Source organism: Crinia signifera, chromosome 3, assembly GCF_055691185.1.
Source record: "Crinia signifera chromosome 3, ASM5569118v1, whole genome shotgun sequence".
Taxonomy (NCBI): Eukaryota; Metazoa; Chordata; class Amphibia; order Anura; family Myobatrachidae; genus Crinia; species Crinia signifera.
Window position 1 is genome coordinate 325,154,874 of NC_139219.1, and position 18,548 is coordinate 325,173,421.

The 18,548-nt window shown below is 47.9% G+C and overlaps 1 long non-coding RNA gene across 1 annotated transcript in view; it reads left to right on the forward strand.

Annotated features, from left to right (window-relative positions):
* LOC146062810 (uncharacterized) overlaps positions 1 to 18,179 on the forward strand; it is a 29,518-nt gene extending 11,339 nt beyond the window's left edge. Inside the window, exons 3-4 of the long non-coding RNA XR_014471531.1 lie at positions 2,235 to 2,326; positions 18,087 to 18,179. This is a non-coding gene — a long non-coding RNA (uncharacterized LOC146062810). The remainder of the gene's footprint in view (positions 1 to 2,234; positions 2,327 to 18,086) is intronic.
* The last annotated feature ends 369 nt before the right edge of the window (positions 18,180 to 18,548 follow it).

The following is an 18,548-nucleotide window of genomic DNA, read 5'->3' on the forward strand; positions in this document are numbered from 1 at the left end:
AATACATTCCTATAAAAACATAATAAACATGATTAATGTAAACATAATACAATTATTTTACTTAAGAATGCCAATACATGGCTGGCTGGTAGTGCAAATGTGCAAATTGCAGGTGATTTATTAGCCCCACTAGATTCTGGGCAAGGTTTTTTTGGGATAGTGCACCCCACTTATCCCTTTGGTGTGTGGATCCTGTTGGTATTACTCCTTGGACACTGTGAATGAGGGGGGGGGGGAGAGAGAAGCAGTCAATTACGTTCACATATATAGGTGGTCCCCTTGAAGATCGTCTTCCGATCTCCTGAATGATCTCCTCTAGCGGGGCTCCCAGCTTTTTCAACGCGTTAGGCATTGACACCCCCATCCATACTGTACTGTGGACCGCAGATTACAAAGCCAGGTAACCCTACTCTGAACCTGGGACTCCAAAAATTCGGACCTAATTCCAACTGGGGACCAGGGGCGTAACTATAGCACCGCAGCCCCCGCCACCGCGCGGGGGGGGGCGCTGTGCATGTGGGGGCGCCGGGGGCTGCGGTGCTATAGTTAAACCCCCCCTCAATCCCCCGCAGGCTTACCTATCGCGCTGGTCCCGGCGGCTCCGTTCTTCTGCTGAGGACCACCACAAAATGGCCGCCCCCATATAGCACACAGTTCTCTGAAACTGTCTGCTGCATGGGGGCGGCCATTTTCTGGTGGTCCTCAGCAGAAAAACGGAGCCGCCTGGACCAGCGCGATAGGTAAGGCTGTGGGGGATTGAGGGGGGTTTGCATGGGCGGCGGGGTAGGGGTGCTCGGCGGGGGGGGCGCCCCCCCCCCTAACGGCGGGGGGGCGCCCAAAACGTAGCTACGCCACTGCTGGGGAGCATTCAGGAGATCGGAAGACAGAACACCACTTCACGGGGACCACCTCTAGAACAACCCCAGTGCTAGGCCGCATCTTCCCCCACTATTCTTTATTCATTACTACCAGGGCTGTGTGGATATCTGTGGGGCCTGGGCAGGGGTGTATTAAGAGAGCAGGGGCCCCAGGTGCAGTCTCTGGCTATAAATTACTAAGATGTGATGTTGCTATGGGCAACCAATCAGAATCTACTTCATATTTATTTAGAACTTTCTTGAAGATGATACTGTATATAGAATCTGATTGGTTGCCCATAGCAACAATCCCGTGTGAAATGGAACTCCCATCTTAGTAAATTTCCCCCCTAAGCACTTGGGTCGTTAGGAGACCCTAGCGATGAGGCAGAGTCTAGTGCGCATGGTGGCCATTTTCCCAGTGATTTTAGTACTTCGGGAAAATGGAGTGGGGATTTGTGCAGAGCTACATAGACCCCCAACATTTTATAATGAGCTGCAACCAAGCGTGATTCCCTAATTCATGAGATCGTTGTGCTATGGAAGGGCATTTACCCACAATGCTCAGCCAATGGGCTCCGTGGACCGAGCTGCTTGGGGCCTAAGAAACTTACATTTTTCTATTGGCTTTTTTGGGGGAAAGTAGTTTGGCAGAGAACTGCACATTCACAGCACATGCCATTTATTGTGCTGCAGGGAAGGAATAATTCTCACCCCAGATGATGCAGATGATTTATGTACACACGTCACACGTCATCACCTCCATCGCTGGCCTCCTGACACTGAGAAGCTTACACCGAGAAGAGAACGGCCAGGGACCTCGTGACCAGCAGCTGGGTCTGCACACCGTGCTCTGATGATCGCTGGGGAGTTATGTTACAGAATAATGGACGGTTTCTGCAAAAATAAAAATACTAATTATTTATCGAGTCTTTAGAACAAATTCCAACTTTTCTCTTTTTAGTGCATTTTACACTGGGAACAGACACACACGTTTTACTGTTTTACTTTTATATTTGTTTTTAAGTTAACTGATACACGACTTGATTCTGATGCCGGAGGAAATGCAGACGGATCCCGCGGATATCTGCGATCTGCGCCGTACAAAGTAGTCCCCGACCGCACACAGCGCACGTAGGGGCCGATTCCAGTTCATTCGCAATTAACCGAATACGGGCCCTGTCCCGATGGTCAGGGTTTGCGCTTGTGCACTGACGCAAACCCCCGACTGCGAAAGACACCGGTGATATGCAATGCGGGTGGGACGAGGTGTGCCGGGGGTGGGCAGCTGTAACCTACTGGATACATCTCAAGAACCTATAGGTTGTTGAAGTTGGAGAGCGCTACTGAACATATTCCATGTTTAAACTCCAACAGGGATGCATAATATCGTTAACCAAGATGGCCGCCGAGTTTGAGTTGACCGGAATGGGCGAATATTTCCATGGAATATTTGGGGTCCCGCATAAGTAAGTAATCCATGTTAAAATGTTACAATGTGCGAAACGCGATGGTGTTAAAAATGCTGTAATACAGGGGTAGATGTATGAAGCAGTGATAACGGAGAAGTGATAAAGTGTCTGGTACTTTATCACCGGCCAATCAGCTCCTGACTGTTAAGTTACAGGCTGGGTTTAAAAAGGGACAGTCAGGAGCTGATTGGCCGGTGATAAAGTACCAGGCACTTTATCACTTCTCCTCCCTTATCACTGCTTCATACATCTCCCCCTCAGAGCAGTAGGAATAGATTTATAGCAGCAAAACTGTACTTAGGAGTCTGTCCGTCCGTGGAAGAAAGTTCAGTCTGAGATGCAAATGTTTCCTCGTTTTCAGGATAGTGCCCCATAAGAAACCACCGTACCCAATGGCAATGTAAATAATCTGCATTATCAAACGTAAACATCTCTTCCATCATTGGCTGTACTCACTGTCTTGTGTCTGTCTATTGTAATGCCAGACTCAGATGTATATACTGCAGCTTGTCTTTCCGAATCAAAATAAACAGAATACCAGCGGAAAGAGGAATTGGATCCATACAGAGGGAAACTGAATAATAAGAAGTGTGTGGCATAGACCTGGTGTATATATATCTATATGTAAACTGTGGGATGGATACCCGTGTACTGGGAGCCATAAAACCACATTTATATTATATGTCGCTGACACAGTCAATGAAAATCAGATTACACTTGGTTACAAAATGCCAACATTGTATCCTTGTCACCGCGATAATTTGGACAGTTAATTGGGTACATATCGGCACCAGTGTGCACATAGAAATACATTTAGAATTGCTTACAAATGTGTTGGTTGCTATTCTACCCTTAATACTGTACATCTGACCCCTGATTAGGGAGGCCAATCCCGGGGCACTTTTTCAATCCCGGGATTCGGGATTGAGAAATGCTCAATCCCGGGATTCCTAGGATTGGCCTCCCTAATAAAAAAAAAAAGTCCCCTCCCCCAAATGTCACTATTAAAAAATTGCACCCCCCTCTCCGCAATCCTCCCCCAACCCCCCTGCCTTGTCCTGTCACTCACTGCGGCAGTGGGGAGCAGGACCGTTTGAGGGTCTCCTGGGGGGCGGCACAGCAGGCTCTGTCCGGGTTTGGGGCAGTGACTGTGCTAAGTCTGACAGGCATAGCGGCGGCCAGGCTGCACAGCATGACGTGATGTCAGGGGTCACGCTACACAGCCTGGGCGCAGCCATGCTTGTCAGACTCAGCACAGCACACTGTCCCTATAACAGCATCGGTGTACGGAGCAGTAGTCAGGTAGTGTCTGAGCCATATTCTAAGGTGCTCAGCGCTGCCCGGCTTTAAACAAAAAGTTAATTTTTGTATGGGGGGTACTAATCCCGGGATTGGAAGCTTTAATCCCGGGATTCCAGTCCCGATGATTTTAGGCCAAAATCCCGGAATCCCGCTGATCCCGATCCCAGGATTGGCCTCCCTACTCCTGATGTTGACATTCATCATGTAGACAGTGATGACATCTTGACATGTTAGATTGCTGACATTTCCTCCTGGCGGCCCAGCGGCGACTTACCTTCTCTTGATAGCGATCAATATTCGACATTGTAGTGCCAAATTTATGAATCTCCTCATTGCTACTGTCGACCTTTTGACCAAAACTCTCCACACCCCCCCCCCCCCGACTCCTATACAGTTGATACTGAACTTTACAGTACAGTTGATTTTTGTATATATCTTAAAATTCAATCAATTCTACCAAACTACTGAAGCATAAATGAGCGCTGTCCTTGCAATGGGGTGCAGCAGCAGTATTGGGGTAGTTCTTGGGAAAACAGTATCATGTACTGCGCATTGCACCGCAGCGGTTCACATCGCCTCTACTACTTTTATGGATGATCCAGAGGCAAGTTCGTCCGCCATAGTGGAGACACCCAAAGATCGTACGACCTTGCTCGGTTTGGCCGGGCGAAGAACCTTGTCGCCACCACCAGGATTGCGTAATTCACAAGCCTGGAGATAGTGGCCTGAACCTCCACCATATAAACATAGATTTAAGTTTCTTTACCGCTGACGCTCCTCCAGTGAAAGCTTCGGCTGTAGAACACTTCTGTGCTTTTCCTGGGCCTCCTGGTCTGAGGACTCGCTGACTAATACATTTTTAGCCAGGGTCTCATTAGGGGCTGAATCAACCCCAATGACCTCTGGGAGGATCAGAACATTTTTGGTTAAGAGTTCTTGCAACTGCACTAGGGACTGCTGCAGAACCTCTAACAGCCCAGGTTTTAAGGCAGAGAAAGCCAAATTTAGAGCTGCTAGTGACTCTTGCATGGCCTGCATGGTAAAGCTGTGCAAGATCACAGACTAAACAACTACAAAAAGACAAGACACAAACTAGAAAGAACCGGACCAGAGCAGTCTGGAATGAACTGACCTGGAATGTTCCAAATAAGAAAAATACTCCATTTAGTTTGTTTTTTTGTTGTATGTCCGGTGATTATGTTAGGACTATGACATACCTCCCAACTTTTCAAGTTCTGCAGTTGGGAAGATGCTCCTGCGCGGGAGGGGGGGGGGGGGGGGGGGGCGTGGCCTATACTCGCGGCTCTCCCACGAGGCCACGCCCCCATTTTGCCGCTATGGGGGCATGACCCAGAGGCTCTGTGAGCCTCTAGCCATGCCCCCAGCCCCCTGGCTGCGGGAATAGACGCTGTGCGCATGCGCACAGCGTTTATTCCCCGCTGCTTAGCAGCTGACAGGGGGGACTCCCAACAGCCCCCCACACCGCGGGACACTGCCGCCCGCGGGTGGGACATCGGGACAGGCCCTGACAATCGGGACTGTCCCGATAAAATCGGGACTGTTGGGAGGTATGCTATGATGGGATTCCAGAAAAGAGGTTACCCGGAAGGGGATGCGGTCATTTGGTCTACTGCATTATGGTCGACAGTCATTAGGTCGAATCCATTAGGTCGACATGCTAAAAGGTCGACATGACTCTAGGTCGACATGATTCTAGTTCGAAAGGTCATTAGTTCGACAGGTCATTAGTTCGACAAGGTTATTAGTTCGACATTGTCTATGTCGACATTCACAAGGTCGACATGGAGTTTTTCACTGTTTTTTGAGCCAACATGTGCTGACAGGCGGTATTTCATGCCCTACCATCCACTAGGGCGTGGTGGGAGAATAAAATAGTGTGCCGAGCGTAGCGAGGCACCGTGCCCGACGCATAGCGAGCGCAGCGAGCGATGCGAGGGGATGCAGTGCACTTTAAACTGTGTCCATGTCGACTGTGTTGACATTCAGGTAAAAAAACAGTGAAAAACCCCATGTCGACCTTGTGAATGTCGACATAGACAATGTCGAACTAATGACCTTGTCGAACTAATGACCTGTCGAACTAATGACCTTTCGACCTAGAATCATGTTGACCTTTTCCCATGTCGACCTAGAATCATGTCGACCTTTTAGCATGTCGACCTAATGGATTCGACCTAATGACTTTCTACCATAATGCAATAGACCAAATGATCCCAACCCCCAGGAAGGACGGGCCACGATCCCAACCCTAACTCTAAGCAAAATGTGGCAGGGCTGTCCTTCACAGGAAGGGATCCTCCAGCAGGCCAACGTCCATTTTTAAAATAAGTAACCCCTACATAGGTCAGAAACACCAGCATACCTCCCAACTGTCACGATTTTAGAGGGACAGTCCCGATTTTCGGGTCCTGTCCCGCTGTCCCACCCGCGGCAGGCATTGTCCCGCTGCGGGGGGGGTGACAGTTGGGAGACCCCCAATCTAGTAGAATAGACGCTGTGTGCATGCGCACAGCGTCTATTCTCGTATGAAAATGAGGTTGCGGCTAATTAGCATAAGCCGCGCCCTCATTTACATACGCCCCACCCCCTTTTCGGACGCTCGGACAGAAGTTGGGAGGTATGCACCAGGGAGTTGAGTGGAAGAATATGGGAGCAATCCTCCACTGATCTCCCAGGAATGCAACAATGCAAATAAATAATTCCTCACACCCACACTTGTAACTACAGATACACGCTTCGGGGTGACGTGGAGAGTGATGCTGTTTTAGGTGTTTTACCATATGAACTACTGAGATCTCATCTCATCTCACATCTCACGCCACAAAAAAGGACCATGCAATGCGATTTCACTCAGGGTGCAGTGAATAATTTAACTAAATTAACTACTGAGCACATACCCTCCAACATTTCCAACAGGAAAATCGGTACAGGGGTGTCTGGCCATAGACAGAGGGGCTTGGTCATAGGTAAAGGGGGAGTGGCCTCAACTGTTTTATTACATATCATACCAATTTCTTTAAGTGTCAGTCAGTCCCGCCAGCTGTGCAGGATCTTCCAGGAAGATTGGCCGCTGTTAGTCCCCGCTGCCTGCCGCCGGGTTGCCCATGCTGTTGCACATTTGGCCGCCTGCTGGTGACGTCACGCCGCCCACTCTTTCAACCCAGCGGCGGCTTGCGCTGTAACAGCAGAGTGCGCTGTTGGAAGAGAAATCAGTTTGGCGGCTTGGCCACACAGTACAGTACACTGTGACTTGTCTCCCCCAACAGCACAGCAGTCTCCACCTGAGCAGGGGGAGGCGGGGCTGCTATGTACCTTCGCCGTGCACCCTGGGAGATGTAGTTTTGGCCGGCGGCTCCCCCACGCTCCCTGGGGAGCAGTCGGCAGTGTTATAAACTACAGCTCCCAGAGTCCCTCAGTCAGCCAGAGCTGATGTTTAAAAAAACGGTACAATCGGTACAGTTTATTTTAGCTGGTACAGACCATTAAAAAACGGTACTGTACCGGCTAAAACGGTACAGTTGGAGGGTATGTGAGCGTACATAGGAAATCTGGGCGCCCTGCTAGGAAACAAGTACCATTTGATTTATTAATTTTTATTGCACCTGTGCTAAGAATGAAGATGAAAATTTTCACAAAAATTTTTACGTATTTTTCAACATAATCTCCTTTCACAGCAAAACACTTTTCCCAACGTCCTTGCCATTTCTTTAAACCCTCTAAAAAATATGATTTGTTAAACTCACGTAGGCTTCTGTCCTGACGATTACCTCCTCGTTTGAGCTGAATTTTTTTCCCGCGAGCCATGTTTTCAGGTTAGGGAACAAAAAGAAGTCGCAGGGAGCCAAGTCAGGCGAGTACGGTTCATAGCGCAATTCATGCAATTTGGCCACATCAATTCCAGATGAGGGAGCTGGCGCATTGTTGTGGTGGAAAAAAAAAAATAAACTACAGTATGAATCTATCTGAAATATGGTATGGCGTTGTTTGAAAGATAGTAGTGCACAATAGTATTACCAACTTTCCTCAGCAACGCCACCTGTCTTCAAACACAAGTGCTGTACTTATTGATCCACCATCCTACAGTACACTGGCAAAGAAAGTTACTGAAAGGAAGAACATAAGTCTGGCAATAATGATCAGATTGCTATGTGTCTGGACAGCTACTTGCAAGTCAGATAATTCTTCAGAATGGTGGGCTCATAGTCACTATTCTTAAGCCCTTTAAAATATATTTTGGACTGCCATTCACACCAACCGGATATTGACTCCGGCTTCTGGATGTCCTGAAGGTCATTGGCTGCAATGTTTGCAAATTCTTTATCATACCTCTTAGGTAGCTTGCCACTGTTTGACCTGTTCTGTAGTTGAACTTCCAGGCTGGTAGTCTTTTTTTAATGTTTGGATTTCACAATCTGTAACCTTTGCTTCCAAAAACTTGGAAATGTTTTACACTGGTTTCTTTATTTTATAGAACTTTAATAGATGTAATGTCCGTTAAGGCAACTGTAGAAAAACGATTCTTGAGATAAACTACTGTGGACACGGCTTCATCCTTTACCATCTACCTAGCTCTCTCTAGTATACAGACTGCCCTTTCACTAATGCGGTTTTACATATTTTCTTTTGAATTGCTCAACCTTTCTATTGAGATATTTACCTAAACTTGTTTGATTTTCAGTCTATTGTAATATGCAATCTTTTTCAAGTTTTGCAGCTGTAAGTACTTGTTGGAAAATCCCTTTAATGGTAATAGGGTCACAATTGTTTAATGTGGTGAACCTCTCCTCATTGCAGCTGAAATGCCTTGATGTTCCCAAATCAATATACCAGCAATCTTTCCATGGCTATCTATAACAATTAGGGCTTATTCATCTTTGTCCTTGCATTTCTTGCTTTGCATAAGATTCAAACTGTTCTGGTAGAACTCAAATGCGTTGTGACCTCTCTTGTGATAATTATAGCAGCTGAACTTGAATTTTCTGAATGTTACACTTTAAGTATGCAATGCAGTAGTCTCAGCACTTGGACACAGGACACACATTAAGAACTTTGCTCTGTGTCTGTGGTAAGCTATTCTATGTTTGCTTCAAATGCCACAACAAAGAAGCCACAAACAAGAAGAACTCAGATGTCAAGTTCTGTTACATTGCTGTAGCAGTCTCTTTATCATATACTTGCACTCCAAATGTTGTCTATGTGATTACTCATACTACTGAATTCACTCAAATTTGTGTTATGCAATACACGTCTCTAATTTATTCTCGTATGACCTTCATCTTTGTATGCTACCTGTAGTGCTGTCCACATGTATTTTGCTGGCATCTTCCCATGTAAAAAATACATATGGTGACCCACAATTAAACCAGTAGTGCCCATGGCCCTCTCTAGATCATCTGAGAAGGATTCCCACCCGGATCTACCATAGTCTTTCACAACCTTTCATGCTTCACTTGCATCTCCATAGCAAATTTCCAGATTGTATAATTCTGTGCACTTTTTAACTTGATAAACCCCCATTATGGGTGTGGGTCCTGTATTCATATTTCTGATTCTTCCATAATCTGTTGGAACAACTTTGTAGCAGGTAATAACCAGATCTCTCATTGGAGCTAAGCAGGAGAGAAGGTCATACCCTGCAACATTTGAAGGCCAGAAATCGGTACACATAAAGGAAGGGGCGTGGTCATGGGTAAAGTGGGTGTGGCCTTGTGTAAAGTAGGCGTGGTCACACCCCCAGGCACCCGGCCCAGCGCCTGCTGCAGCTCATGTCACATGGTGGCTTGGTGGGCTGCTGGCATATTAAATAAGTATATTTAATATACTTATTTAATAAATAAGTATATTAAATATACTTATTGATTATGCCAGCAGCCCACCAAGCCACCATGTTACATGAGCTGCAGCAGGTGCACATGTCACACGATTTATTATTCGAAGTGCATCCTGAGCCAGAGGCGTAACTAGGACCCTATGGGCCCCATAGCAAAATCCTGATAGGGCCCCCCCCCCCCCTGCAGAGAGGGGTTTGCAGGCACACACGGATAGAGCAGGGGGGCAGGCTGTCACATGCAGAGGGGGGGGGTTGCAGGAAGCACACAGTTGAGCAGGGGGACAGGCTGTCACCTGCAAGGGGGGGGGGGGGTTGCAGGCACACACAGGAGAGCGTGGGGAGGGGGCAGGCAGTCACATGGGGGGATGTCAGACGGATGTGGAGAAAAGTATAGAGGCAGGCTGACACTTGCCTGGGGGAGGGGGGGTCGCAGGCAGCCTGGTGGTGAGGATGACAGCCCCCACCTCTATATGGTTACCTGTCTGCGTGTGGTGGGAGTCATCCTGACAGCCTTTCCCCTGGACGGAGTGTGCCACCAGTGTCCCTCTGAGTCCGACATCCCGTGCATCCTGCTGAAGTACAGGATGGAGGAGCCGCGCGCCGGGCGCCCGCCAATAACACATTATCTCAGCGAGCGCCTGGCAATTACAAAAGTGAGCTGCAGCGCCCTCTATTGTAGCGCTCTATGCAGCCGGCGGCCCAACCCTAACCCGCCTCCCTCTCTTCCAGGACGGGAAACCTCACTCTGCGCTGCGGCGCACCACGGCACCTCTTTTAGTAATAAAAGGAAAAACATTCAGAAGGGTGCAGGGGATTGCTTGCTAGGACCTCGGGCCCCCCCAGCGGCCGGGCCCCATAGCAATTGCACCCCCTGCACCCTCCATAGTTACGCCACTGTCCTGAGCCCAGCCACCTATGTGCTACATGGATGTGCTGTGAAGTTCATGCAGGCAGCAGGCTCCGATGCGAAGATGATCCCCCCATCACATGCGCCAGGGCTGGCAGGCCACCGCACCCCACTCAGCCCTTCATGCCCACAATTGTCTGGGGATGCGGAGAATGAGGGCAGAGACTTCCTGCTTTCCATTGATGCACAGGGTGCGCGGTCCCGGCGTGTAACATCATGGCGCACGGGACCGGCCGCAATGCACTCTTCGGAACGGGGGAGGGCCGGCGAACCGAGTGGCAAAAACGGAGCTGAGCCCGGGGAGCTAGGAGGGAAATTATGCGCAGTGCCTGACCGCCGCAATCTGGAAAAAACTGTACATTCGGTACAATCTATATTTGCCGGTACAGACTGTTAAAAAACTGTACTGTACCGGCAAATTCGGTACAGTTGGAGGGTATGCAATCCTGTACATGCTCAGTAGTGATCTCAGTGGCATCTTGGGTTAATGCATGAAGCCCCTGAAGAACAGGAAGACTGTGCTGCTAGTGGGAGTTAGGTTTGGAGGGAGACTCCAACATTCTTGGATAGGGAAGGACCTGGATATAATTACTGTATATCACAATGCAATTTGCCATACAAAGACGCAAGAGATCGCTGTTGAACCAGGTAGGTGCCTTCCCTGCTTCTGCTGTGTCCCAGGAAGCACCTTGGGTAGCTCTAATAAGTAAAATAATTCCGAGACATCCTTCCCTAACAATTGCCAACAACTCTCACTTTCTTTTAATGAAAACATTGGTGATCTCACATCTTCTTGACTTGACTTGTTTGAAGTTACGCAGACACCTGCTGGATTAAGTTATTTAAAACAACACAGATATTGAACTTTCCCAGTCTGAACGTAATGGCTTGTTGTCTGATTCTGATAGTGCTGGTGTCTGTTGGGCTCTCACTTGACCGAACTATTTATCTTTTGAGGGGAATTAAACCGTGACAGGTCTTTAATTACAAGACACCAATCCATGTATTAATGACACTATTAGATAAGGTTGGTGCGTTTTGCCTCTCGGGAGATTCATTCATTTATTTTTTAAACCATTTTATCTAATGTAAAAAAAAGGTTACTCAATTCTTTGGAATTGTCTTTTTTAAATATTACGCAAGGCTTGTGCTCAGGCACTTGTGGGATTTGCTGCAGGATTTTAACCGTATTTACATAAACAACTGAGAGGAAATTTGACAATGTAATGACATCCAGCTCATATTTATTATTACCGCTTACAGCTGGGGATAGCATTCTTATCACTGACAATAACCTATACATTGTGCAGTGAGCTGAGATTGATGAGACATTAGGGGGGTCTAGTAACAATTTTCGGGGGATATCGCCAAATATTTAGTGTGACAAGGATCACAAACACCAGGACTCAGATGAAGGCAGTAGCATACATGCACTCTCAGCATAACAGACTCTTGATAGTGTTACGTTTCGGGTGTGCACCCGTAGCCGGGACTGCTGTTTAGGACAGCCACGGTGGAGTCCTATGCTACCTCTGTTAACCCCCAGAGTTGGGTGACCGGTTCCTGCGAGAACTAGGCTTCGCCTGTAGCCGCCACGTTTGAGAGGGCGAGTTAAGCCCGCCCTAGCTCCGGTGCAGCCAGGAGTTAGGTAAGAACAAAGAACCGGGGACCCCCTCAGGGTACAGTCAAAAGGATAATCTAGCTGAGGGACCCTAACTGAAATTAAGGAAAAAGGCAACTTGCCGAAACTAACTAACGCGGCTAAAGGCGCCAGCGACCACGTCGCATACACAATATAAATACACCACACCAAAGCACACGACAAAACGATACGCACAAGCACAGAACAAAGAAGATAACCCCAACTGGCAAACCCCAGACAGGGGAAACTGAAAACCCAGCAACTGCTGGAGATGCCCTCAAGAAAATCAAACGGAGGGTTAATAAACCAAACAATACCCAGGCGGGCAACTTGCAAAAGGGGAAAGAACCAGACCCCCAAAAGGGGAACTTACAGTAGCAGGAACTGACTGACAGGATCAGGATGGCTCCAAGCAGCAACAGACAGGCACGGGAACAGGAGAAGCGGGATCAGGCAGGTGACAGCGTCAGAGCGGAAGCTATCACCGGCGGGGTCTGGCTGAGCTGACTCCCCTTAAAAAGGGAGTGTAACCAATGGGCAGTAGCCTAATTAATCCCTGCTGGGATAACGCGCGCTGGACAGCGTCCTGCACGCTGCCCAGCAACGCCAGAGCAGGGAGAGGTGTTTCCGGCGCCTGTCGTAGGCGTCCTCCGTTGCCAAGCAACCCCGACGGCTTCTGCCGGGGGTTGCTTCCTGATGTGGAGACGGCTAGCGTCTCTGGTTGCCGAGTAACCAGACGCTACGCTGTTGGGCGGCCGGGCACCCCTTCCCTGCCAGAGTGTGCCCCCGGCGCCTGACAGATAGGCTCCAGTGGTCCCTATGCTAAAACACCCCCGGCCTATCACTTGGGCGGCTATTCCACCACCAAGAGCAAGGTGACTCTGCCCTGGAAACCCTTATATCAGGAAATCCCAGGTGCTGCTGATTACACACCTGGGATTCTGCTACTGCTCCCAAAACCTGATCTGGATCCTCCACATTATGTGGGGAAATGCTGTCTCGTCCACACTATGGGGTAAATTTACTGAAGCTGCTAAAAATGAAAAGAGGGGATGTTGCTCCCAGCAACCAATCAGATTATAGCTGTCATTTCTCTATTGCACCCTAGAAAAAAAAGACAGAATCTGATTGGTTGCTACATCACCTCTTTTCATTTGTAGAACCTTTATCAAATGTATCCTTTAGTAACACCCCAAGGTATGATATATCCAATATCTGCTGTGGACTCTCCATCTCCACGGGCAGCCAAAGCCATTGAAGACCTAGGACCACCCCTCAGGACCATAGCCTTCCAATCAATCAGGTACTGAAGACATCTCAAATTCAATTCCTCGCTGGGCCCTGTCGCGCTCTCAGGCTTATGACGTTGATCACCGGGCCCGGAGATTGGCTAGACTTGATGCAGGGGTGTGGAATCTTACCGCGCCATAGGTGTTCACCAATGACCCCTTCAGTTGGGATTTGGGCTTCGCTGTTATGGACGGTCGCGGTCCCCTGATCAGATTCTCCACTTAGGACTGGTAATCCCTGGTAAACAGGTGGAGTGCAGTCAGGAAAGCTCATGGTCCTATTAGCCAGGTAGGAATGAAACGGGCAAAGCAGGAGCCGAAGGATAAGGCAATAGGAAGTCCAAGGTCAGGCTGGGTCATACGTGAGGATGTTCACTGTACACTGGGATAAGGCAGGAGAATGGGTGCCGGGCGGGTTCCCGACAATCAGGATCCCGACAGTCGTTTACCCGACGTCAGGATCCCGACTGTCAAAACGCCGACAGCCGGGTGCCCGACGGCCACCCGCTATTTTCCCTCGTGGGAGTCCATGACCCCCATAGAGGGAGAATAGAATAGGTGACTTGCGTAGCCTGCATGCCTGCAGCGTGGTGAGCACAGCGAGCCCGCAAGGGGCTTTTTTGCGCTCGCCATGCTGTCTGACTCCGGGCAGTCGGGATCCCGACATCGGGATAATGACTGTCGGAGTCCCGTACCACACTCAGGAGAATAATCAGGAAAGCAAACAAGCCAAAGTCAAACACAGGTCGTCTCTGGATACGGTACACCAGGATTAGGCAGGAGAGTAGTCAGGAAAACAAATCAATCACAGGTAGTCAGGAATCTCAGGACAAGACACAGGAAACGCTGGAGCTGGAAGTGCCTTTTATTTGGTCTTGATGCGTCACTGACGTCCCTGCGTCACTCACCGACGCTCATTCGTACTGAAGGCATAAATGTCTCTCTGGTGAGATGGGCGCACCTGGATGGAAAAATGGGGAAAGGGGGAGGGGATGGGGGCCAGGTGCACAGGACTGATTTGCTAACAGGTAAGAAGGTTAAACTCCAGTCAACATGTGAGTGAATAAATTATGTTATAATCTCGTTGTGGAGGTGCTCCCGGGGAGTATGGTAAGTACAATTGGAAACGGGTTGATATTCAAGGGAGAATATCAGGAAAGAAACTCCCGGGTGGGGCACTGCCTTCTATAATATAAACGTATTAGTCTAAAATATCAACTTTATTAATACTAAAATTGATCCTGTTAATGGATCAAGAGACGAACATGAGACGAGGACATACAGATAACATGAATAGAAAAAATTGAGAAAAGATCGTGAAAATATGATATCTGGGTCTGAAAATGGGCTAAATGCCTCTGTTCAATATGGCTGTAATATCAGCGTATTCCTGTAAAGGATTATTTCAGACTAAGCACGTCTTCAATTAACCATATTGGTTATCATAAACACATATCTAATAAATGCGTAACAAATGGCACACTGTCTGGCAGTACAACTTATTGTTATCTTAATTACTTTCTAATGGTCGAAAACTGTGTGTAATCTCACTCTAATTGGACTGCAAGATCCAAGAGAAATTGAGAATTGTGGTGAAGTACCTGGGTTGAAAATGCTCGCCTAGTGGCTGCTGCCTGTGCATATGATGGCAACCGGACAACTGCACAGTTGAGCGGACTCTGCGAGCGTCACAGGTACAGGAGTTAAGACAAAAAGGAGGTTTCTGCTGTCTCCAGGGGTGACCAACCTGGCCCTGTTATACAGTGACAGCGCAGAGTCAGGTAATGGGTCCCCTGGGGATGAGAGAACCCCGACTATGGGAGATGCCAGAAAAGAAGAGCAATTTCACTTTAATCCCAGGTATACGCTACTGTCCAGTGTGTACGCATGTAGACATAGTGAACAATGGTTGAGCGGTATATCTGGGTAGTGAATTGCAGAAGGAAGCACAGGGTGCACTCTGGTATTGTTCCTAGTGGGTCGCTGCTATACCGTGCAAAGGTAGTAAAAATGGAGGAGATTTCAGAAGATGCACAATCTGTACTTCACATAAGACTGAATATCTTGCTCTAATTGGCCGCAAGCCCAAGAAAGAAATGGGCTAACAAAAATTGATATAACTCCCAGTCAGATGGATATCTATGATGGAATATACACAATGGTTTAGAATGCAGTCCTGGTCTGTAGTCTTGTGTCGGCACACACTATGTGTCGACCTTACCCAAATACACTATATTCAATGTGGACATTTTTGATGAATGGAGGGAACAAGTCCCACGTATGTGACAGGGTGAGAATATATATGAAGGAAAGAATCCCCTATAAATACGGAGTCACACTTTAAAACCTTAAGTCAATCAATACATTCAAATATAGCATAAACTGGTATAGGCAGGGTGACAGGGTGGGGTAATTGGAGAGAGAAATCCTCCATGCAATACAGGTTCACAATTTAGTGCATGCAACTCCCAGTCAGATGGATATCTATGGTGGAATATACACTATGGTTTAGAATGCAGTCCTGGTCTGTAGTCTTGTGTCGGCACACACTATGTGTCGACCTTACCCAAATACACTATATTCAATGTTGAAAATTTTTGATGAATGGAGGGAACAAGTCCCACGTATGTGACAGGGTGAAAATATATATGAAGGAAAGAATCCCCTATAAATACGGAGTCACACTTTAAAACCTAAGGTCAGTCAATACATTCAAATATAGCATCAACTGGTATAGGCAGGGTGACAGGGTGGGGTAATTGGAGAGAGAAATCCTCCATGCAATACAGGTTCACAATTAGTGCATATAACTCCCAGTCAGATGGATATCTATGATGGAATATACACAATGGTTTAGAATGCAGTCCTGGTCTGTAGTCTTGTGTCGGCACACACTATGTGTCGACCTTACCCAAATACACTATATTCAATGTTGAAATTTTTTAAATGGAGGGAACAAGTCCCACGTATGTGACAGGGTGAAAATATATATGAAGGAAAGAATCCCCTATAAATACGGAGTCACACTTTAAAACCTAAGGTAGATCAATACATTTAAATATGGCATCAACTGGTATAGGCAGGGTGACAGGGTGAGGTAATTGTAGAGAGAAATCCTCCATGCAATACAGGTTCACAATTTAGTGCCTAGGTGAATCAACATGTGATATCAATAAATATAGGTAGGGGGTTGTATTGCCATAACCCTGTAATTCCAACCATTAAAAAGCAGATAATGACAGTATTGCCCTGAGGGCTGTTGGTAACTCACGGACACCAGTTCCCGGGTGCAGCGCTGGGAAGTCTGTCTATCCGATAGCAAAATCCCCAGTGTGTACACTCAGATACTGCTGGCTGCAATTGGTCGGTAAAGGTGAAGAAGAAAGTTTTTTGTAGATGGGCGCACCCTAAGGAGGCTGCACGCCCGCCATTGCCGCTCATGCGACTCAAACGCCCAACTGGATGTTGACAGCCAAACCCCCGGCCTTGCCGCCCACTGCGTCCCGAGCGCTGCAGATTACACAGAACGTGCAGAGTTCGACCAAAGCCCCAGAAACCCTGGAACAGGTGAGTCACAAAACAACCCTGAAGGATGTGACAGGCCCCTTTGGGGACATGGTTTGGAAGCGATTCCAGAGGAGAATGGAGACATGGAAGGTATTTGGTATATGGAGGATGGAGGCACTGGATTAATGATACATTATGGTGCCCTCACTTCACATTACGGTAAATTGTTGTGCTTCCAGTTCACGTTATACCTGTGCCCTGGTTCACAATATCCCACACACAGTGCCCTCAGGTCACATTATACCACAGTGCCCCTAGTTCACACTGCCAGCCTCACATTAATGTAGGCCTCAAACAAGGCTGCTTTCTCCTTTGCCTAGTGCTCTGACCTCTGCGGGGCCTATTTACTATTGAATATTTGCAGCTAATTCCCGGAAAACACCAGTTTCCAGGGATTAGGCGAAAATATGAAGTAAATGGGCCCCAAATTCTGCCACACGTAGTCCACTGAGGGCCATTCCCCCCCCCCTGTCGCAATGTTCAGTCTGCAAACTACTTGTCACGATCCAGTGCGTTTAATACACTGCAAACTGATAGACTGTCCCTTTCTGTATTCAGTACAGTGTCACTTGTTTTTGGGGCAGGGCCCTCCATCCCAAGATCATGGCACCCCATTTACCCTCTATCCTGACACCTCTGCTTGCAGGTTAACAACTGCAACCAAACACTTGATATAAGTCTCCATGCTTAGAACGCTCTGATTGCAAATACTTCTGGTTTGTTCCCCAGCTCCTCCAACTTCTAAAACTTCACCTACAATGACTGACACGCAGCTGCAAGGAATGTGAAAAACATGTCATTTCTTTTCCCGAACGCGCTGCAAGCTAAACATATACAGCTGGACTTGAAGGTTCGCTCGCTGTGCTCTGGGCACCGGTTCAGCGCTGCTAGCGGCGTCAAAGCATTCTAGTCACAAACAGCCTCTGGGAGCTTGCGGCAGATCCTCGCCCCCCTGGGGATACCATCTTGGCACAGAGGCCCCAGCGTAGTAGCGACGGCTTTGAACGCCCCGGGGTTGGTTGAAGGAGGTCTCGATAAGAATCAGCACTTTTCCTAAGCTCTGTCACAACTGCTGTGCTAACCACACACTCTCTTCTGTACACGCTGCGAGCGTTTGATCCGGGGAACCTGCCTAGAACTCCGGCGCTTAGGGAAAAAGTTTACACAAATATTTCAACTTTTTTTTTTCTTTTCTGCAGCTGTTCGGAGCGGAATCATCCGTGCGAGAGAAGTCGCTTTGTTTGGTGGCTGTTGGATCAATCAGAGGAAATTGGATACCCCGCGGCCGGTGGTACTTTAAGGAGGTGCAGATAGGCATCTATAGCAGATACTGTATTTCCATTTTTGATATATTTAAAAAAATAAATATATATGCATGTAGTTTGTAATGTGTGCAAGATTTCATTGTGGGGGCCACAGGGGATCACCAGGCGATAAGTGCTAAGGGGCCCGTCACTTCACACAGAAGCCTGTCATTTTCTGGTACGGGTGCATCTTGGTTTTCAGGGTGCCCTGGGTTGCATGACAGTGTGGAGGATTAACACTCATTCCCCTCTTATTATCTGCAATGGTGGGGGAGATAGAGGGATTTAAGCACCCTCTACCGTCACTTCCCAATAGCAATCCCATAGTTGCCTGCAGCCCTCGTCTGTCATCCAGGG